Source organism: Schistocerca piceifrons, unplaced genomic scaffold (genome assembly GCF_021461385.2).
Source record: "Schistocerca piceifrons isolate TAMUIC-IGC-003096 unplaced genomic scaffold, iqSchPice1.1 HiC_scaffold_1544, whole genome shotgun sequence".
Classification (NCBI taxonomy): Eukaryota; Metazoa; Arthropoda; class Insecta; order Orthoptera; family Acrididae; genus Schistocerca; species Schistocerca piceifrons.
Genome location: NW_025727396.1, coordinates 3446323 through 3471729, shown reverse-complemented (window position 1 = coordinate 3471729; position 25407 = coordinate 3446323).

Genomic DNA, 25407 nt, shown 5'->3' with positions numbered 1-25407 from the left:
GGACCATCTTATTGACGATGAAACACACAAATTGCATCGGAATGAAATACAGAAGGCAAAATGCCGACTTAAGGACAAGAAGACTGACTCTTCTTACTGACTTTGTTTTTAACCATTCCTGTGACACTAGTTATAGATTCCGATGTTTCACTTCAGGTTTATTGTATCCCTCTGACCCTCTTATTGACGATGAAACACAGAAATTGCATCGGAATTAAATAGATAAGGCACAATGTCGACTTAAGTATAAGAAGACTGACTCTTCTTACTGTCTATGTTTTGAACCATTCCTGTGACACTAGTTATGGATTCCAATGCTTCACTCCTGGTTTACTGTATCCCTTGGACGTTCTTGTTGACGATGAAATACAGAAATAGCATCGGACTTAAATAGAAAAGGCACAATGCCGACATAAGTACAAGAAGGCTGACCCTTCTTACTGTCTATGTTTTGAACCATTCCTGTGACACTAGTTATAGATTCCGATGCTACACTCCAGGTTTACTGTATCCCTTGGACCTTCTTATTCACGATGAAACACAGAAATTGCATCGGTATTAAATACAAAAGGCACAATGCCGACTTAAGGACAAGAAGACTGACTCTTCTTACTGACTTTCTTTTGAACCATTAGTGTGACTCTAGTTATTGATTCCGATGCTTCACTTCAGGTTTACTGTATCCCTTGGACCTTCTTATTGACGATGAAACACAGAAATTGCATCGGAATTAAATACAAAAGGCACAATGCCGACATAAGTACAAGAAGACTGACTCTTCATACGGTCTATGTTTTGAACCATTCCAGTGACACTAGTTTTGGATTCCGATGCTTCACTTTTGGTTTACTGTATCCCTCTGACCTTCTTATTGACGATGAAACACAGAAATTGCATCGGAATTAAATACCAAAGGCACAATGCCAACTTAAGTACAAGAAGACTGACTCTTCCAACTGTCAATGTTTTGAACCATTCCAGTGACACTAGTTTTGGATTCCGATGCTTCACTTTTGGTTTACTGTATCCCTCTGACCTTCTTATTGACGATGAAACACAGAAATTGCATCAGAATTAAATACAAAAGGCACAATGCCGACTTAAGTACAAGAAGACTGACTCCTCTTACTGTCTATGTTTTGAACCATTCCTGTGACACTAGTTACAGATTATGATGCCTCACTCCAGGTTTACTGTATCCCTTGGACCTTCTTATTGACAATGAAACACAGAAATTGCATCGGAATTAAACACAAAAGGCACAATGCTGACTTAAGGACAAGAAGACTGACTCTTCGTACTGACTATATTTTGAACCATTCCAGTGACACTAGCTATAAATTCCGATGCTTCACTTCAGGTTTACTGTATCCCTCTGAACTTTTTATTGACGATGAAACACAGAAATGGCATCGGAATTGAATACAAAAGGCACAATGCCGACTTAAGGACAAGAAGACTGACTCTTCTTACTGACTTTGTTTTGAACCATTAGTGTGACACTAGTTATTGATTCCGATGCTTCACTTCAGGTTTACTGTATCCCTTGGACCTTCTTATTAACGATGAAACACAGAAATTCCATCGGAATTAAATAAAAAAGGCACAATGCCGACTTAAGTACAAGAAGACTGACTCTTCTTACTCACTATATTTTGAACCATTCCTGTGACACTAGTTATGGATTCCGATGCTTCACTTCAGGCTTACTGTATCCCTTGGACCGTCTTATTGACGATGAAACACAGAAATTGCTTCGGAATTAAATACAAAAGGCAAAATGTCGACATACGTACACGAAGACTGACTCTACTTACTGTCTATGCTTTGAACCATTCCTGTGACACTTGTTTTACATTCCGATGCTTCACTCCAGGTTTACTGTATCCCTTGGACCATCTTATTGACGATGAAACACACAAATTGCATCGGAATGAAATACAGAAGGCAAAATGCCGACTTAAGGACAAGAAGACTGACTCTTCTTACTGACTTTGTTTTTAACCATTCCTGTGACACTAGTTATAGATTCCGATGTTTCACTTCAGGTTTATTGTATCCCTCTGACCCTCTTATTGACGATGAAACACAGAAATTGCATCGGAATTAAATAGATAAGGCACAATGTCGACATAAGTATAAGAAGACTGACTCTTCTTACTGTCTATGTTTTGAACCATTCCTGTGACACTAGTTATGGATTCCAATGCTTCACTCCTGGTTTACTGTATCCCTTGGACGTTCTTGTTGACGATGAAATACAGAAATAGCATCGGACTTAAATAGAAAAGGCACAATGCCGACATAAGTACAAGAAGGCTGACTCTTCTTACTGTCTATGTTTTGAACCATTCCTGTGACACTAGTTATAGATTCCGATGCTACACTCCAGGTTTACTGTATCCCTTGGACCTTCTTATTCACGATGAAACACAGAAATTGCATCGGTATTAAATACAAAAGGCACAATGCCGACTTAAGGACAAGAAGACTGACTCTTCTTACTGACTTTCTTTTGAACCATTAGTGTGACTCTAGTTATAGATTCCGATGCTTCACTTCAGGTTTACTGTATCCCTTGGACCTTCTTATTGACGGTGAAACACAGAAATTGCATCGGAATTAAATACAAAAGGCACAATGCCGACATAAGTACAAGAAGACTGACTCTTCATACGGTCTATGTTTTGAACCATTCCAGTGACACTAGTTTTGGATTCCGATGCTTCACTTTTGGTTTACTGTATCCCTCTGACCTTCTTATTGACGATGAAACACAGAAATTGCATCAGAATTAAATACAAAAGGCACAATGCCGACTTAAGTACAAGAAGACTGACTCCTCTTACTGTCTATGTTTTGAACCATTCCTGTGACACTAGTTACAGATTATGATGCCTCACTCCAGGTTTACTGTATCCCTTGGACCTTCTTATTGACAATGAAACACAGAAATTGCATCGGAATTAAACACAAAAGGCACAATGCTGACTTAAGGACAAGAAGACTGACTCTTCGTACTGACTATATTTTGAACCATTCCAGTGACACTAGCTATAAATTCCGATGCTTCACTTCAGGTTTACTGTATCCCTCTGAACTTTTTATTGACGATGAAACACAGAAATGGCATCGGAATTGAATACAAAAGGCACAATGCCGACTTAAGGACAAGAAGACTGACTCTTCTTACTGACTTTGTTTTGAACCATTAGTGTGACACTAGTTATTGATTCCGATGCTTCACTTCAGGTTTACTGTATCCCTTGGACCTTCTTATTAACGATGAAACACAGAAATTCCATCGGAATTAAATAAAAAAGGCACAATGCCGACTTAAGTACAAGAAGACTGACTCTTCTTACTCACTATATTTTGAACCATTCCTGTGACACTAGTTATGGATTCCGATGCTTCACTTCAGGCTTACTGTATCCCTTGGACCGTCTTATTGACGATGAAACACAGAAATTGCATCGGAATTAAATACAAAAGGCAAAATGTCGACATACGTTCACGAAGACTGACTCTACTTACTGTCTATGCTTTGAACCATTCCTGTGACACTTGTTTTACATTCCGATGCTTCACTCCAGGTTTACTGTATCCCTTGGACCATCTTATTGACGATGAAACACACAAATTGCATCGGAATGAAATACAGAAGGCACAATGCCGACTTAAGGACAAGAAGACTGACTCTTCTTATTGACTTTGTTTTTAACCATTCCTGTGACACTAGTTATAGATTCCGATGCTTCACTTCAGGTTTATTGTATCCCTTTGACCTTCTTATTGACGATGAAACACAGAAATTGCATCGGAATTAAATAGATAAGGCACAATGTCGACTTAAGTATAAGAAGACTGACTCTTCTTACTGTCAATGTTTTGAACCATTCCTGTGACACTAGTTATGGATTCCGATGCTTCACTCCTGGTTTACTGTATCCCTTGGACGTTCTTGTTGACGATGAAACACAGAAATAGCATCGGACTTAAATAGAAAAGGCACAATGCCGACATAAGTACAAGAAGGCTGACTCTTCTTACTGTCTATGTTTTGAACCTTTCCTGTGACACTAGTTATAGATTCCGATGCTACACTCCGGGTTGATTGTATCCCTTGGACCTTCTTATTGACGATGCAACACAGAAATTGCAACGGAATTAAATACAAAAGGCACACTGCCGACTTAAGGACAAGAAGACTGACTCTTCTTACTGACTTTGGTTTGAACCATTAGTGTGACACTAGTTATTGATTCCGATGCTTCACTTCAGGTTTTCTGTATCCCTTGGACCTTCTTATTATCGATGAAACACAGAAATTCCATCGGATTTAAATAAAAAAGGCACAATGCCGACTTAAGTACAAGAAGACTGACTCTTCTTACTGTCTATGTTTTGAACCATTCCATTGACACTAGTTATAGATTCCGATGCTTCACTAGAGGTTTACTGTATCCCTTGGACCTTGTTATTGACGATGAAACACAGAAATTGCATCGGAATTAGATAGAAAATGCACAATGCCGACTTAAGTACAAGAGGACTGACTCTTCTTACTGACTATGATTTGAACCATTCCTGTGACACTAGTTATAGATTCCGATGCTTCACTTCAGGTTTACTGTATCCCTTGGACCTTCTTATTGACGATGAAACACAGAAATTGCATCGGAATTAAATACAAAAGACAAAATGCCGACTTAAGTACACGAAGATTGTCTTTTCTTACTGTCTATGTTTTGAACCATTCCTGTGACACTAGTTATAGATTCCGATGCTTCACTCCAGGTTTGCTGTATCCATTTGACCTTCTTATTGACGATGAAACACACAAATTACATCGGAATTAAATAGAAAAGGCACAATGTCGACTTAAGTATAAGAAGACTGACTCTTCTTACTGTCTATGTTTTGAACCATTCCTGTGACACTAGTTGTAGATTCCGATGCTTCACTCCTGGCTTACTGTATCCCTTGGACCTTCTTATTGACGATGAAGAACAGAAATTGCATCGGAATTAAATAGAAAAGGCACAATGCCGACATAAGTAGAAGAAGACTGACTCTCCTTACTGACTAAGTTTTGAACCATTCCTGTGACACTAGTTATATATTCCGATGCTTCAACTCAGGTTTACTGTATCCCTTGGACCTTGTTATTGACGATGAAACACAGAAATTGCTTCGGAATTAAATAGAAAATGCACATTGCCGACTTAAGTACAAGAAGACTGACTCTTCTTACTGACTATGTTTTGAACCATTCCTGTGACACTAGTTATAGATTCCGATGCTTCACTTCAGGTTTACTGTATCCCTTGGACCTTCTTATTGATGATGAAACACAGAAATTGCATCGGAATTAAATACAAAAGGCAAAATGCCGACATAAGTACACGAAGACTGTCTCTTCTTACGGTCTATGTTTTGAACTATCCCTGTGACACTAGTTATAGATTCCGACTCTTCACCTCAGGTTTACTGTATCCCTCTGACCTTATTGCCGATGAAACACAGAAATTGCATCGGAATTAAATAGAAAAGGCACAATGCCGACTTAAGTACAAGAAGACTGACTCTTCCTACTGTCTATGTTTTGAACCATTCCTGTGACACTAGTTATAGATTCCGATGCTTCACTTCACGTTTACTGTATCCCTTGGACCTTCTTATTGACGATGAAACACAGAAATTGCATCGGAATTAAATACAAAAGGCACAATGCCGTTTTAAATACTTGAAGACCGACTCTTCCTACTGACTATTTTTTGAACCATTCCTGTGACACTAGTTATTGATTCCGATGCTTCACTTGAGGTTTACTGTATCCCTTGGATCTTCTTATTGACGATGAAACACACAAATTGCATGGGAATTATACACAAAAGGCACAATGCCGACTTAAGTACAAGAAGACTGACTCTTCTTACTGTCTATGTTTTGAACCATTCCTGTGACACTCGTTATAGATTCCGATGCTTCACCCCAGGTTTTCTGTATCCCTTGGACCGTCTTATTGACGATGAAACACAGAAATTGCATCGGAATTAAATACAAAAGGCACAATGCCGACTTAAGGACAAGAAGAATGACTCTTCTTACTGACTATGTTTTGAACCATTCCTGTGACACTAGCTATAGAATCCATGCTTCACTTCAGGTTTACAGTAACCCTCTTACTTTTTTATTGACGATGAAACACAGAAATGGCATCGGAATTAAGTACAAAAGGCACAATGCCGACTTAAGTACAAGAAGACTGACTCTTCTTACTGTCTATGCTTTGAACCATTCCTGTGACACTAGTTAAAGATTCCGATGCTCCACTCCAGGTTTACTGTATCCCTTGGACCGTCTTATTGACGATGAAACACAGAAAATGCATCGAAATTAAATACAAAAGGCACAATGCCGACCAAAGGACAAGAAGGCTGACTCTTCTCACTGACTATGTTTTAAACCATTACAGTGACACTAGCTATAGATTCCGATGCTTCAGTTCAGGTTTACTGTATATTTCTGACCATCTTGTTGACGATGAAACACAGAAATTGCATCGGAATTAAATACAAAAGGCACAATGCCGACTTAAGTACAAGAAGACTGACTCTTCCTACTGTCTATGTTTTGAACCTTTCCTGTGTCACTAGTTACAGATTCTGATGCTTCACTTCAGGTTTACTGTATCCCTCTGACCTTGTTATTGACTCTGAAACACAGAGATTGCATCGGAATTAAATACAAAAGGCACAATGCCGACTTAAGTACATGAAGACCGACTCTTCCTACTGACTATGTTTTGAACCATTCCTGTGACACTAGTTAAAGATTCCGATGCTTCACTTCAGGTCCACTGTATCCCTTGGACCATCTTGTTGACGATGAAACACAGAAATTGCATCGGAATTAAATACAAAAGGCACAATGCCGACTTAAGTATAAGAAGACTGACTCTTCTTACTGACTGTGTTTTGAACCATTCTTGTGACACTAGTTGTAGATTCCGTTGCTTCACTCCAGGTTTACTGTATAACTTGGACCATCTTATTGACGATGAAACACGGAAATTGCATCGGAATTAATTACAAAAGGCACAATGCCGACTTAAGTACACGAAGACTGACTCTTCTTACTGTCTATGCTTTGAACCATTCCTGTGACACTAGTTATAGATTCCGATGCTACACTCCAGGTTTACTGTATCCCTTGGACCTTCTTATTGACGATCAAACACAGAAATTGCATCGGAATTAAATACAAAGGGCACAATGCCGACTTAAGTTAAAGAAGACTGACTCTTCTTACTGACTGTTTTGAACCGTTAGTGTGACACTAGTGATAGATTCCGATACTTCACTTCAGGTTTACTGTATCCCTTGGACCTTCTTATTGACGATGAAACACAGAAATTGCATCGGAATTAAATACAAAAGGCAGAATGCCGACTTAAGTACAAGAAGACTGACTCTTCCTACTGTCTATGTTTTGAACCTTTCCTGTGTCACTAGTTATAGAGTCCGATGCTTCACTTCAGGTTTACTGTATCCCTCTGACCTTGTTATTGACTCTGAAACACAGAAATTGCATCGGAATTAAATACAAAATGCACAATGCCGACTTAAGTACATGAAGACCGACTCTTCCTACTGACTATGCTTTGAACCATTCCTGTGACACTAGTTAAAGATTCCGATGCTTCACTTCAGGTCTATTGTATCCCTTGGACCATCTTGTTGACGATGAAACACAGAAATTGCATCGGAATTAAATACAAAAGGCACAATGCCGACTTAAGTATAAGAAGAGTGACTCTTCTTACTGACTGTGTTTTGAACCATTCCTGTGACACTAGTTATACATTCCGTTGCTTCACTTCAGGTTTACTGTATAACTTGGACCATCTTATTGACGATGAAACACGGAAATTGCATCGGAATTATTTACAAAAGGCACAATGCCGACTTAAGTACACGAAGACTGACTCTTCTTACTGTCTATGCTTTGAACCATTCCTGTGACACTAATTATAGATTCCGATGCTACACTCCAGGTTTACTGTATCCCTTGGACCTTCTTATTGACGATCAAACACAGAAATTGCATCGGAATTAATTTCAAAGGGCACAATGCCGACTTAAGTTAAAGAAGACTGACTCTTCTTACTGACTGTTTTGAACCGTTAGTGTGACACTAGTTATAGATTCCGATACTTCACTTCAGGTTTACTGTATCCCTTGGACCTTCTTATTGACGATGAAACACAGAAATTGCATCGGAAATAAATACAAAAAGCAGAATGCCGACTTAAGTACAAGAACACTGACTCTTCATACCGTCTATGTTTTGAACCTTTCCTGTGACACTAGCTATAGATTCCGAAGCTTCACTTCAGGTTTACTGTATCCCTCTGACTTTCTTATTGACGATGAAACACAGAAATTGCATCGGAATTAAATACAAAAGGCACAATGCCGACTTAAGTACACGAAGACTGACTCTTCTTACTGACTATGGTTTGAACCATTCCTGTGACACTAGTTATAGATTCCGATGCTTCACTTCAGTTTTACTGTATACCTTGGACCTTCTTACTGACGATGAAACAAAGAAATTGCATCGGAATTAAATAGAAAAGGCACAATGCCGACTTAAGTACAAGAAGACTGACTCTTCCTACTGTCTATGATTTGCACCATTCCCGTGACACTAGCTTTGGATTCCGATGCTTCACTTTAGGTTTACTGTATCCCTCTGACCTTCTTATTGACGATGAAAGACAGAAATTGCATCGGAATTAAATATCAAAGGCACAATGCCGACTTAGGTACAAGAAGACTGAATCTTCCTACAGTCTATGTTTTGAACGATTCCTGTGACACTAGTTATTGATTCCGATGCTTCACTTCAGGTTTACTGTATCCCTCTGACCTTATTGCCGATGAGACACAAAAATTGCATCGGATTTAAATACAAAAGGCACAATGCCGACTTAAGGACTAGAAGACTGACTTTTCTTACTGACTATGTTTTGAACCATTCCATTGACACTAGTTATAGATTCCGATGCTTCACTTCAGGTTTACTGTATCCCTCTGACCTTCTTATTGACGATGAATCACAGAAATTACATCGGAATTAACTACAAAAGCCACAATGCCGACTTCAGTACAAGAAGACTGACTCTTCGTACTGTCTATGTTTTTAACCATTACTGTGACACTAGTTATAGATTCCGATGGTTCACTTCAAGGTTACCGTTTCCCTTGGACCTTCTTATTGACGATGGACCACAGAAATTGCATCGGAATTAAATACAAAAGGCACAATGCCGACTTAAGTACAAGTAGACTGACTCTTCTTACTGTCTATGCTTTGAACCATTCCTGTGACACTAGTTAAAGATTCCGATGCTCCACTCCAGGTTTACTGTATCCCTTGGACCGTCTTTTTGACGATGAAACACAGAAATTGCATCGAAATTAAATACAAAAGGCACAATGCCGACTAAAGGACAAGAAGGCTGACTCTTCTCACTGACTATGTTTTGAACCATTCCAGTGACACTAGCTATAGATTCCGATGCTTCAGTTCAGGTTTACTGTATCCCTCTGACTTTCTTGTTGACGATGAAACACAGAAATGGCATTGGAATTAAATACAAAAGGCACAATGCCGACTTAAGTTCAAGAAGACTGACTCTTCCTAGTGTCTATGTTTCGAAACATTCCTGTGACACTAGTTATAGATTCCGATGCTTCACTTGAGGTTTACTGTATCCCTTGGACCTTCTTATTGACGATTAAACACAGAAATTGCATCAGAATTTAGTACAATAATCACAATGCCGACTTACGAACAAGAAGACTGACTCTCCTTACTGACTATGTATGAGAAATTCCTGTGACACTAGCTATAAATTCCGATGCTTCACTTCAGGTTTACTGTATATTTCTGACCATCTTGTTGACGATGAAACACAGAAATTGCATCGGAATTAAATACAAAAGGCACAATGCCGACTTAAGTACAAGAAGACTGACTCTTCTTACTGTCTATGTTTTGAACCATTCCATTGATACTAGTTATAGATTCCGATGCTTCACTCCAGGTTTACTGTATCCCTTGGACCCTGTTATTGACGATGAAACACAGAAATTGCATCGGAATTAAATACAAAGGACACAATGCCGACTTAAGTTAAAGAAGACTGACTCTTCTTACTGACTGTTTTGAACCGTTAGTGTGACACTAGTGATAGATTCCGATACTTCACTTCAGGTTTACTGTATCCCTTGGACTTTCTTATTGACGATGAAACACAGAAATTGCATCGGAATTAAATACAAAAGGCAGAATGCCGACTTAAGTACAAGAGGTCTGACTCTTCCTACTGTCTATGTTTTGAACCTTTCCTGTGTCACTAGTTATAGATTCCGATGCTTCACTTCAGGTTTACTGTATCCCTCTGACCTTGTTATTGACTCTGAAACACAGAAATTGCATCGGAATTGAATACAAAAGGCACAATGCCGACTTAAGTACATGAAGACCGACTCTTCCTACTGACTATGTTTTGAACCATTCCTGTGACACTAGTTAAAGATTCCGATGCTTCACTTCAGGTCTACTGTATCCCTTGGACCATCTTGTTGACGATGAAACACAGAAATTGCATCGGAATTAAATACAAAAGGCACAATGCCGACTTAAGTATAAGAAGACTGACTCTTCTTACTGACTGTGTTTTGAACCATTCCTGTGACACTAGTTATACATTCCGTTGCTTCACTTCAGGTTTACTGTATAACTTGGACCATCTTATTGACGATGAAACACGGAAATTGCATCGGAATTAATTACAAAAGGCACAATGCCGACTTAAGTACACGAAGACTGACTCTTCTTACTGTCTATGCTTTGAACCATTCCTGTGACACTAGTTATAGATTCCGATGCTCCACTCCAGGTTTACTGTATCCCTTGGACCTTCTTATTGACGATCAAACACAGAAATTGCATCGGAATTAAATACAAAGGGCACATTGCCGACTTAAGTTAAAGAAGACTGACTCTTCTTACTGACTGTTTTGAACCGTTAGTGTGACACTAGTTATAGATTCCGATACTTCACTTCAGGTTTACTGTATCCCTTGGACCTTCTTATTGACGATGAAACACAGAAATTGCATCGGAATTAATTACAAAAGGCAGAATGCCGACTTAAGTACAAGAACACTGACTCTTCCTACTGTCTATGTTTTGAACCTTTCCTGTGTCACTAGTTATAGATTCCGATGCTTCACTTCAGGTTTACTGTATCCCTCTGACCTTGTTATTGACTCTGAAACACAGAAATTGCATCGGAATTAAATACAAAAGGCACAATGCCGACTTAAGTACATGAAGACCGACTCTTCCTACTGACTATGTTTTGAACCATTCCTGTGACACTAGTTAAAGAATCCGATGCTTCAATTCAGGTTTACTGTATCCCTTGGACCTTCTTATTGACGATGAAACACAGAAATTGCTTCGGAATTAAATACAAAACGCACAATGCCGACTTAAGTACAAGAAGACTGACTCTCCTTACTGTCTATGTTTTGAACCATTCCTCTGACACCAGTTATAGATTCGGATGCTTCACTCCAGGTTTACTGTATCCCTTGGACCGTCTTATTGACGATGAAACACAGAAACTGCATCGGAATTAAATACTAAAGGCACAATGCCGTCTTAAGGACAAGAAGACTGACTCTTCTTACTGACTATGTTTTGAACCAATCCTGCGACACTAGCTATAGATTCCGATGCTTCACTTCAGGGTTACTGTATCCCTCTGACTTTCTTATTGACGATGAAACACAGAAATGGCATCGGAATTAAATACAAAAGGCACAATGCCGACTTAAGTACACGAAGACTGACTCTTCTTACTGACTATGGTTTGAACCATTCCTGTGACACTAGTTATAGATTCCGATGCTTCACTTCAGTTTTACTGTATACCTTGGACCTTCTTACAGACGATGAAACACAGAAATTGCATCGGAATTAAATAGAAAAGGCACAATGCCGACTTAAGTACAAGAAGACTGACTCTTCCTACTGTCTATGTTTTGCACCATTCCTGTGACACTAGTTTTGGATTCCGATGCTTCACTTTAGGTTTACTGTATCCCTCTGACCTTGTTATTGACGATGAAAGACAGAAATTGCATCGGAATTAAATATCAAAGGCACAATGCCGACTTAGGTACAAGAAGACTGAGTCTTCCTACTGTCTATGTTTTGAACGATTCCTGTGACACTAGTTATTGATTCCGATGCTTCACTTCAGGTTTACTGTATCCCTCTGACCTTATTGCCGGTGAGACACAGAAATTGCAACGGATTTAAATACAAAAGGCACAATGCCGACTTAAGGACTAGAAGACTGACTCTTCTTACTGACTATGTTTTGAACCATTCCATTGACACTAGTTATAGGTTCCGAAGCTTCACTTCAGGTTTACTGTATCCCTCTGACCTTCTTATTGACGATGAATCACAGAAATTACATCGGAATTAACTACAAAAGCCACAATGCCGACTTCAGTACAAGAAGACTGACTCTTCGTACTGTCTATGTTTCTAACCATTCCTGTGACACTAGTTATAGATTCCGATGCTTCACTTCAAGGTTACCGTTTCCCTTGGACCTTCTTATTGACGATGGACCACAGAAATTGCATCGGAATTAAATACAAAAGGCACAATGCCGACTTAAGTATAAGAAGACTTACTCTTCCTACTGTCTATGTTTTGAACCATTTCTGTGACACTAGTTATAGATTCCGATGCTTCACTTCAGGTTTACTGTATCCCTTGGACATTCTTGTTGACGATGAAACACAGAAATTGCATCGGAATTAAATACAAAAGGCACAATGCCGACTTAAGTACACGAAGACTGTCTTTTCTTACTGTCTATGTTTTGAACCATTCCTGTGACACTAGTTATAGATTCCGATGCTTCACTCCAGGTTTGCTGTATCCATTTGACCTTCTTATTGACGATGAAAAACACAAATTACATCGGAATTAAATAGAAAAGGCACAATGTCGGCTTAAGTATAAGAAGACTGACTCTTCTTACTGTCTATGTTTTGAACCATTCCTGTGACACTAGTTGTAGATTCCGATGCTTCACTCCTGGTTTACTGTATCCCTTGGACCTTCTTATTGACGATGAACAACAGAAGTTGCATCGGAATTAAATAGAAAAGGCACAATGCCGACATAAGTAGAAGAAGACTGACTCTCCTTACTGAATAAGATTTGAACCATTCCTGTGACACTAGTTATATATTCCGATGCTCAACTCAGGTTTACTTTATCCCTTGGACCTTGTTATTGACGATGAAACACAGAAATTGCATCGGAATTAAATAGAAAATGCACAATGCCGACTTAAGTACAAGAGGACTGACTCTTCTTACTGACTATGTTTTGAACCAGTCCTGTGACACTAGTTATAGATTCCGATGCTTTACTTCAGGTTTTCTGTATCCCTTGGACCTTCTTATTGACGATGAAACACAGAAATTGCATCGGAATTAAATACAAAAGGCAAAATGCCGACTTAAGTACACGAAGACTGTCTCTTCTTACGGTCTATGTTTGAACCATCCCTGTGACACTAGTTATAGATTCAGATTCTTCACTTCAGGTTTACTGTATCCCTCTGACCTTATTGCCGATGAAACACAGAAATTGCACCGGAATTAAATAGAAAAGGCACAATGCCGACTTAAGTACAAGAAGACTGACTCATCCTACTGTCTATGTTTTGAACCATTCCTGTGACACTAGTTATAGATTCCGATGCTTCCCTTCACGTTTACTGTATCCCTCTGACCTTCTTATTGACGATGAATCACAGAAATTACATCGGAATTAACTACAAAAGCCACAATGCCGACTTCAGTACAAGAAGACTGACTCTTCGTACTGTCTATGTTTTTAACCATTCCTGTGACACTAGTTATAGATTCCGATGCTTCACTTCAAGGTTACCGTTTCCCTTGGACCTTCTTATTGACGATGGACCACAGAAATTGCATCGGAATTAAATACAAAAGGCACAATGCCGACTTAAGTATAAGAAGACTTACTCTTCCTACTGTCTATGTTTTGAACCATTTCTGTGACACTAGTTATAGATTCCGATGCTTCACTTCAGGTTTACTGTATCCCTTGGACATTCTTGTTGACGATGAAACACAGAAATTGCATCGGTATTAAATACAAAAGGCACAATGCCGACTTAAGTACACGAAGACTGTCTTTTCTTACTGTCTATGTTTTGAACCATTCCTGTGACACTAGTTATAGATTCCGATGCTTCACTCCAGGTTTGCTGTATCCATTTGACCTTCTTATTGACGATGAAAAACACAAATTACATCGGAATTAAATAGAAAAGGCACAATGTCGGCTTAAGTATAAGAAGACTGACTCTTCTTACTGTCTATGTTTTGAACCATTCCTGTGACACTAGTTGTAGATTCCGATGCTTCACTCCTGGTTTACTGTATCCCTTGGACCTTCTTATTGACGATGAACAACAGAAGTTGCATCGGAATTAAATAGAAAAGGCACAATGCCGACATAAGTAGAAGAAGACTGACTCTCCTTACTGACTAAGATTTGAACCATTCCTGTGACACTAGTTATATATTCCGATGCTCAACTCAGGTTTACTGTATCCCTTGGACCTTGTTATTGACGATGAAACACAGAAATTGCATCGGAATTAAATAGAAAATGCACAATGCCGACTTAAGTACAAGAGGACTGACTCTTCTTACTGACTATGTTTTGAACCAGTCCTGTGACACTAGTTATAGATTCCGATGCTTCACTTCAGGTTTTCTGTATCCCTTGGACCTTCTTATTGACGATGAAACACAGAAATTGCATCGGAATTAAATGCAAAAGGCAAAATGCCGACTTAAGTACACGAAGACTGTCTCTTCTTACGGTCTATGTTTGAACCATCCCTGTGACACTAGTTATAGATTCAGATTCTTCACTTCAGGTTTACTGTATCCCTCTGACCTTATTGCCGATGAAACACAGAAATTGCACCGGAATTAAATAGAAAAGGCACAATGCCGACTTAAGTACAAGAAGACTGACTCATCCTACTGTCTATGTTTTGAACCATTCCTGTGACACTAGTTATAGATTCCGATGCTTCCCTTCACGTTTACTGTATCCCTAGGACCTTCTTATTGACGATGAAACACAGAAATTGCATCGGAATTAAATACAAAAGGCACAATGCCGTTTTAAGTACTTGAAGACCGACTCTTCCTTCTGACTAGTTTTTGAACCATTCCTGTGACACTAGTTATGGATTCCGATGCTTCACTTGAGGTATACTGTATCCCTTGGATCTCCTTATTGACGATGAAACACACAAATTGCATGGGAATTATACACAAAAGGCACAATGCCGACTTAAGTACAAGAAGACTGACTCTTCTTACTGTCTATGTTTTGAACCATTCCTGTGACACTCGTTATAGATTCCGATACTTCACCCCAGGTTTACTGTATCCCTTGGTCCGTCTTATTGACGATGAAACACAGAAATGGCATCGGAATTAAGTACAAAAGGCACAATGCCGACTTAAGTACAAGAAGACTGACTCTTCTTACTGACTATGCTTTGAACCATTCCTGTGACACTAGTTAAAGATTCCGATGCTCCACTCCAGGTTTACTGTATCCCTTGGACCGTCTTATTGACGATGAAACACAGAAATTGCATCGAAATTAAATACAAAAGGCACAATGCCGACTAAAGGACAAGAAGGCTGACTCTTCTCACTGACTATGTTTTGAACCATTCCAGTGACACTAGCTATAGATTCCGATGCTTCAGTTCAGGTTTACTGTATCCCTCTGACTTTCTTGTTGACGATGAAACACAGAAATGGCATTGGAATTAAATACAAAAGGCACAATGCCGACTTAAGTTCAAGAAGACTGACTCTTCCTAGTGTCTATGTTTCGAAACATTCCTGTGACACTAGTTATAGATTCCGATGCTTCACTTGAGGTTTACTGTATCCCTTGGACCTTCTTATTGACGATTAAACACAGAAATTGCATCAGAATTTAGTACAATAATCACAATGCCGACTTACGAACAAGAAGACTGACTCTCCTTACTGACTATGTATGAGAAATTCCTGTGACACTAGCTATAAATTCCGATGCTTCACTTCAGGTTTACTGTATATTTCTGACCATCTTGTTGACGATGAAACACAGAAATTGCATCGGAATTAAATACAAAAGGCACAATGCCGACTTAAGTACAAGAAGACTGACTCTTCTTACTGTCTATGTTTTGAACCATTCCATTGATACTAGTTATAGATTCCGATGCTTCACTCCAGGTTTACTGTATCCCTTAGACCCTGTTATTGACGATGAAACACAGAAATTGCATCGGAATTAAATACAAAGGACACAATGCCGACTTAAGTTAAAGAAGACTGACTCTTCTTACTGACTGTTTTGAACCGTTAGTGTGACACTAGTGATAGATTCCGATACTTCACTTCAGGTTTACTGTATCCCTTGGACTTTCTTATTGACGATGAAACACAGAAATTGCATCGGAATTAAATACAAAAGGCAGAATGCCGACTTAAGTACAAGAAGACTGACTCTTCCTACTGTCTATGTTTTGAACCTTTCCTGTGTCACTAGTTATAGATTCCGATGCTTCACTTCAGGTTTACTGTATCCCTCTGACCTTGTTATTGACTCTGAAACACAGAAATTGCATCGGAATTAAATACAAAAGGCACAATGCCGACTTAAGTACATGAAGACCGACTCTTCCTACTGACTATGTTTTGAACCATTCCTGTGACACTAGTTATAGATTCCGATGCTTCACTTCAGGTTTACTGTATCCCTTGGACATTCTTGTTGACGATGAAACACAGAAATTGCATCGGAATTAAATACAAAAGGCACAATGCCGACTTAAGTACACGAAGACTGTCTTTTCTTACTGTCTATGTTTTGAACCATTCCTGTGACACTAGTTATAGATTCCGATGCTTCACTCCAGGTTTGCTGTATCCATTTGACCTTCTTATTGACGATGAAAAACACAAATTACATCGGAATTAAATAGAAAAGGCACAATGTCGGCTTAAGTATAAGAAGACTGACTCTTCTTACTGTCTATGTTTTGAACCATTCCTGTGACACTAGTTGTAGATTCCGATACTTCACCCCAGGTTTACTGTATCCCTTGGTCCGTCTTATTGACGATGAAACACAGAAATTGCATCGGAATTAAATACAAAAGGCACAATGCCGACTTAAGGACAAGAAGACTGACTCTTCTTACTGACTATGTTTTGAACCATTCCTGTGACACTAGCTATAGAATCCGATGCTTCACTTCAGGTTTACTGTAACCCTCTTACTTTTTTATTGACGATGAAACACAGAAATGGCATCGGAATTAAGTACAAAAGGCACAATGCCGACTTAAGTACAAGAAGACTGACTCTTCTTACTGACTATGCTTTGAACCATTCCTGTGACACTAGTTAAAGATTCCGATGCTCCACTCCAGGTTTACTGTATCCCTTGGACCGTCTTATTGACGATTAAACACAGAAATTGCATCAGAATTTAGTACAATAATCACAATGCCGACTTACGAACAAGAAGACTGACTCTCCTTACTGACTATGTATGAGAAATTCCTGTGACACTAGCTATAAATTCCGATGCTTCACTTCAGGTTTACTGTATATTTCTGACCATCTTGTTGACGATGAAACACAGAAATTGCATCGGAATTAAATACAAAAGGCACAATGCCGACTTAAGTACAAGAAGACTGACTCTTCTTACTGTCTATGTTTTGAACCATTCCATTGATACTAGTTATAGATTCCGATGCTTCACTCCAGGTTTACTGTATCCCTTGGACCCTGATATTGACGATGAAACACAGAAATTGCATCGGAATTAAATACAAAGGACACAATGCCGACTTAAGTTAAAGAAGACTGACTCTTCTTACTGACTGTTTTGAACCGTTAGTGTGACACTAGTGATAGATTCCGATACTTCACTTCAGGTTTACTGTATCCCTTGGACTTTCTTATTGACGATGAAACACAGAAATTGCATCGGAATTAAATACAAAATGCAGAATGCCGACTTAAGTACAAGAAGACTGACTCTTCCTACTGTCTATGTTTTGAACCTTTCCTGTGTCACTAGTTATAGATTCCGATGCTTCACTTCAGGTTTACTGTATCCCTCTGACCTTGTTATTGACTCTGAAACACAGAAATTGCATCGGAATTAAATACAAAAGGCACAATGCCGACTTAAGTACATGAAGACCGACTCTTCCTACTGACTATGTTTTGAACCATTCCTGTGACACTAGTTAAAGATTCCGATGCTTCACTTCAGGTCTACTGTATCCCTTGGACCATCTTGTTGACGATGAAACACAGAAATTGCATCGGAATTAAATACAAAAGGCACAATGCCGACTTAAGTATAAGAAGACTGACTCTTCTTACTGACTGTGTTTTGAACCATTCCTGTGACACTAGTTATACATTCCGTTGCTTCACTTCAGGTTTACTGTATAACTTGGACCATCTTATTGACGATGAAACACGGAAATTGCATCGGAATTAATTACAAAAGGCACAATGCCGACTTAAGTACACGATGACTGACTCTTCTTACTGTCTATGCTTTGAACCATTCCTGTGACACTAGTTATAGATTCCGATGCTCCACTCCAGGTTTACTGTATCCCTTGGACCTTCTTATTGACGATCAAACACAGAAATTGCATCGGAATTAAATACAAAGGGCACAATGCCGACTTAAGTTAAAGAAGACTGACTCTTCTTACTGACTGTTTTGAACCGTTAGTGCGACACTAGTTATAGATTCCGATACTTCACTTCAGGTGTACTGTATCCCTTGGACCTTCTTATTGACGATGAAACACAGAAATTGCATCGGAATTAATTACAAAAGGCAGAATGCCGACTTAAGTACAAGAACACTGACTCTTCCTACTGTCTATGTTTTGAACCTTTCCTGTGTCACTAGTTATAGATTCCGATGCTTCACTTCAGGTTTACTGTATCCCTCTGACCTTGTTATTGACTCTGAAACACAGAAATTGCATCGGAATTAAATACAAAAGGCACAATGCCGACTTAAGTACATGAAGACCGACTCTTCCTACTGACTATGTTTTGAACCATTCCTGTGACACTAGTTAAAGAATCCGATGCTTCAATTCAGGTTTACTGTATCCCTTGGACCTTCTTATTGACGATGAAACACAGAAATTGCATCGGAATTAAATACAAAACGCACAATGCCGACTTAAGTACAAGAAGACTGACTCTCCTTACTGTCTATGTTTTGAACCATTCCTCTGACACCAGTTATAGATTCGGATGCTTCACTCCAGGTTTACTGTATCCCTTGGACCGTCTTATTGACGATGAAACACAGAAATTGCATCGGAATTAAATACAAAAGGCACAATGCCGTCTTAAGGACAAGAAGACTGACTCTTCTTACTGACTATGTTTTGAACCAATCCTGTGACACTAGCTATAGATTCCGATGCTTCACTTCAGGGTTACTGTATCCCTCTGACTTTCTTATTGACGATGAAACACAGAAATGGCATCGGAATTAAATACAAAAGGCACAATGCCGACTTAAGTACACGAAGACTGACTCATCTTACTGACTATCGTTTGAACCATTCCTGTGACACTAGTTATAGATTCCGATGCTTCACTTCAGTTTTACTGTATACCTTGGACCTTCTTACAGATGATGAAACACAGAAATTGCATCGGAATTAAATAGAAAATGCACAATGCCGACTTAAATACAAGAAGACTGACTCTTCCTACTGTCTATGTTTTGCACCATTCCTGTGACACTAGTTTTGGATTCCGATGCTTCACTTTAGGTTTACTGTATCCCTCTGACCTTCTTATTGACGATGAAAGACAGAAATTGCATCGGAATTAAATATCAAAGGCACAATGCCGACTTAGGTACAAGAAGACTGAGTCTTCCTACTGTCTATGTCTTGAACGATTCCTGTGACACTAGTTATTGATTCCGATGCTTCACTTCAGGTTTACTGTATCCCTCTGACCTTATTGGCGATGAGACACAGAAATTGCATCGGATTTAAATACAAAAGGCACAATGCCGACTTAAGGACTAGAAGACTGACTCTTCTTACTGACTATGTTTTGAACCATTCCATTGACACTAGTTATAGATTCCGATGCTTCACTTCAGGTTTACTGTATCCCTCTGACCTTCTTATTGACGATGAATCACAGAAATTACATCGGAATTAACTACAAAAGCCACAATGCCGACTTCAGTACAAGAAGACTGACTCTTCGTACTGTCTATGTTTTTAACCATTCCTGTGACACTAGTTATAGATTCCGATGCTTCACTTCAAGGTTACCGTTTCCCTTGGACCTTCTTATTGACGATGGACCACAGAAATTGCATCGGAATTAAATACAAAAGGCACAATGCCGACTTAAGTATAAGAAGACTTACTCTTCCTACTGTCTATGTTTTGAACCATTTCTGTGACACTAGTTATAGATTCCGATGCTTCACTTCAGGTTTACTGTATCCCTTGGACATTCTTGTTGACGATGAAACACAGAAATTGCATCGGAATTAAATACAAAAGGCACAATGCCGACTTAAGTACACGAAGACTGTCTTTTCTTACTGTCTATGTTTTGAACCATTCCTGTGACACTAGTTATAGATTCCGATGCTTCACTCCAGGTTTGCTGTATCCATTTGACCTTCTTATTGACGATGAAAAACACAAATTACATCGGAATTAAATAGAAAAGGCACAATGTCGGCATAAGTATAAGAAGACTGACTCTTCTTACTGACTATGTTTTGAACCATTCCTGTGACACTAGTTGTAGATTCCGATGCTTCACTCCTGGTTTACTGTATCCCTTGGACCTTCTTATTGACGATGAACAACAGAAATTGCATCGGAATTAAATAGAAAAGGCACAATGGCGACATAAGTAGAAGAAGACTGACTCTCCTTACTGACTAAGATTTGAACCATTCCTGTGACACTAGTTATATATTCCGATGCTTCAACTCAGGTTTACTGTATCCCTTGGACCTTGTTATTGACGATGAAACACAGAAATTGCATCGGAATTAAATAGAAAATGCACAATGCCGACTTAAGTACAAGAGGACTGACTCTTCTTACTGACTATGTTTTGAACCATTCCTGTGACACTAGTTATAGATTCCGATGCTTCACTTCAGGTTTACTGTATCCCTTGGACCTTCTTATTGACGATGAAACACAGAAATTGCATCGGAATTAAATACAAAAGGCAAAATGCCGACTTAAGTACACGAAGACTGTCTCTTCTTACGGTCTATGTTTTGAACCATCCCTGTGACACTAGTTATAGATTCCGATTCTTCACTTCAGGTTTACTGTATCCCTCTGACCTTATTGCCGATGAAACACAGAAATTGCATCGGAATTAATTAGAAAAGGCACAATGCCGACTTAAGTACAAGAAGACTGACTCGTCCTACTGTCTATGTTTTGAACCATTCCTGTGACACTAGTTATAGATTACGATGCTTCACTTCACGTTTACTGTATCCCTAGGACCTTCTTATTGACGATGAACACAGTAATTGCATCGGAATTAAATACAAAAGGCACAATGCAGTTTTAAGTACTTGAAGACCGACTCTTCCTACTGACTATTTTTTGAACCATTTCTGTGACACTAGTTATAGATTCCGATGGTTCACTTGAGGTATACTGTATCCCTTGGATCTTCTTATTGACGATGAAACACACAAATTGCATGGGAATTATACACAAAAGGCACAATGCCGACTTAAGTACAAGAAGACTGACTCTTCTTACTGTCTTTGTTTTGAACCATTCCTGTGACACTCGTTATAGATTCCGATGCTTCACCCCAGGTTTACTGTATCCCTTGGACCGTCTTATTGACGATGAAACACAGAAATTGCATCGGAATTAAATACAAAAGGCACAATGCCGACTTAAGGACAAGAAGACTGACTCTTCTTACTGACTATGTTTTGAACCATTCCTGTGACACTAGCTATAGAATCCGATGCTTCACTTCAGGTTTACTGTAACCCTCTTACTTTTTTATTGACGATGAAACACAGAAATGGCATCGGAATTAAGTACAAAAGGCACAATGCCGACTTAAGTACAAGAAGACTGACTCTTCTTACTGTCTATGCTTTGAACCATTCCTGTGACACTAGTTAAAGATTCCGATGCCCCACTCCAGGTTTACTGCATCCCTTGGACCGTCTTATTGACGATGAAACACAGAAATTGCATCGAAATTAAATACAAAAGGCACAATGCCGACTAAAGGACAAGAAGCCTGACTCTTCTCACTGACTATGTTTTGAACCATTCCAGTGACACTAGCTATAGATTCCGATGCTTCAGTTCAGGTTTACTGTATCCCTCTGACTTTCTTGTTGACGATGAAACACAGAAATGGCATTGGAATTAAATACAAAAGGCACAATGCCGACTTAAGTACAAGAAGACTGACTCTTCCTAGTGTCTATGTTTCGAAACATTCCTGTGACACTAGTTATAGATTCCGATGCTTCACTTTAGGTTTACTGTATCCCTTGGACCTTCTTATTGACGATTAAACACAGAAATTGCATCAGAATTTAGTACAATAATCACAATGCCGACTTACGAACAAGGAGACTGACTCTCCTTCCTGACTATGTATGAGCTATTCCTGTGACACTAGCTATAAATTCCGATGCTTCACTTCAGGTTTACTGTATATTTCTGACCATCTTGTTGACGATGAAACACAGAAATTGCATCGGAATTAAATACAAAAGGCACAATGCCGACTTATGTACAAGAAGACTGACTCTTCTTACTGTCTATGTTTTGAACCATTCCTGTGACACTCGTTATAGATTCCGATGCTTCACTCCAGGTTTACTGTATCCCTTGGACCTTGTTATTGACGATGAAACACAGAAATTGCATCGGAATTAAATACAAAGGGCATAATGCCGACTTAAGTTAAAGAAGACTGACTCTTCTTACTGACTGTTTTGAACCGTTAGTGTGACACTAGTGATAGATTCCGATACTTCACTTCAGGTTTACTGTATCCCTAGGACCTTCTTATTGACGATGAAACACAGAAATTGCATCGGAATTAAATACAAAAGGCAGAATGCCGACTTAAGTACAAGAAGACTGACTCTTCCTACAGTCTATGATTTGAACCATTCCTGTGTCACTAGTTATAGATTCCGATGCTTCACTTCAGGTTTACTGTATCCCTCTGACCTTGGTATTGACTCTGAAACACAGACATTGCATCGGAATTAAATAGAAAAGGCACAATGCCGACTTAAGTACAAGAAGACTGACTCTTCTTACTGACTATGTTTTGAACCATTCCTGTGACACTAGTTATAGATTCCGATGCTTCACTTCAGGTTTACTGTAAACCTTGGACCTTCTTACTGACGATGAATCACAGAAATTGCATCGGAATTAAATAGAAAAGGCACAATGCCGACTTAAGTACAAGAAGACTGACTCTTCCTACTGTCTATGTTTTGCACCATTCCTGTGACACTAGTTTTGGATTCCGATGCTTCACTTTAGGTTTACTGTATCCCTCTGACCTTCTTATTGACGATGAAAGACAGAAATTGCATCGGAATTAAATATCAAAGGCACAATGCCGACTTAGGTACAAGAAGACTGAGTCTTCCTACTGTCTATGTTTTGACGATTCCTGTGACACTAGTTATTGATTCCGATGCTTCACTTCAGGTTTACTGTATCCCTCTGACCTTATTGCCGATGAGACACAGAAATTGCATCGGATTTAAATACAAAAGGCACAATGCCGACTTAAGGACTAGAAGACTGACTCTTCTTACTGACTATGTTTTGAACCATTCCATTGACACTAGTTCTAGATTCCGATGCTTCACTTCAGGTTTACTGTATCCCTCTGACCTTCTTATTGACGATGAATCACATAAATTACATCGGAATTAACTACAAAAGCCACAATGCCGACTTCAGTACAAGAAGACTGACTCTTCGTACTGTCTATGTTTTTAACCGTTCCTGTGACACTAGTTATAGATTCCGATGCTTCACTTCAAGGTTACCGTTTCCCTTGGACCTTCTTATTGACGATGGACCACAGAAATTGCATCGGAATTAAATACAAAAGGCACAATGCCGACTTAAGTATAAGAAGACTTACTCTTCCTACTGTCTATGTTTTGAACCATTTCTGTGACACTAGTTATAGATTCCGATGCTTCACTTCAGGTTTACTGTATCCCTTTTACATTCTTGTTGACGATGAAACACAGAAATTGCATCGGAATTAAATACAAAAGGCACAATGCCGACTTAAGTACACGAAGACTGTCTTTTCTTACTGTCTATGTTTTAAACCATTCCTGTGACACTAGTTATAGATTCCGATGCTTCACTCCAGGTTTGCTGTATCCATTTGACCTTCTTATTGACGATGAAACACACAAATTACATCGGAATTAAATAGAAAAGGCACAGTGTCGACATAAGTAGAAGAAGACTGACTCTCCTTACTGACTAAGTTTTGAACCATTCCTGTGACACTAGTTATATATTCCGATGCTTCAACTCAGGTTTACTGTATCCCTTGGACCTTGTTATTGACGATGAAACACAGAAATTGCATCGGAATTAAATAGAAAAGGCACAATGCCGACTTAAGTACAAGCGGAGTGACTCTTCTTACTGACTATGTTTGAACCATTCCTGTGACACTAGTTATAGATTCCGATGCTTCACTTCAGGTTTACTGTATCCCTTGGAACTTCTTATTGACGATGAAACACAGAAATTGCATCGGAATTAAATACAAAAGGCAAAATGCCGACTTAAGTACACGAAGACTGTCTCTTCTTACGGTCTATGATTTGAACCATCCCTGTGACACTAGTTATAGATTCCGATTCTTCACTTCAGGTTTACTGTATCCCTCTGACCTTATTGCCGATGAAACACAGAAATTGCATCGGAATTAAATAGAAAAGGCACAATGCCGACTTAAGTACAAGAAGACTGACTCTTCCTACTGTCTATGTTTTGAACCATTCCTGTGACACTAGTTATAGATTCCGATGCTTCACTTCACGTTTACTGTATCCCTTGGACCT